Source organism: Myotis davidii, unplaced genomic scaffold (assembly GCF_000327345.1).
Source record: "Myotis davidii unplaced genomic scaffold, ASM32734v1 scaffold616, whole genome shotgun sequence".
Lineage (NCBI taxonomy): Eukaryota > Metazoa > Chordata > Mammalia > Chiroptera > Vespertilionidae > Myotis > Myotis davidii.
In genome coordinates, this window is record NW_006291965.1 from 2,673,554 (window position 1) to 2,673,762 (window position 209).

Genomic DNA, 209 nt, shown 5'->3' on the forward strand with positions numbered 1-209 from the left:
GTCCGCCTCCGACCGGCCCGGGCAGGGCGCGCTCTCACGCTCACGCTCACCCCCACACACCCAGCGCGCCCTGCACTGGGGCCGCGGGCTGCTGCAACCTTTGGGGCGCGACCTAACCCTGGGTGCCTGCTCTCTGGCACCCAAGTAAGGTGCCCAGCTCCGTGATTTTAAAACAGGTCCCTCGGGCTAGGAGAGTGACACCATGCACA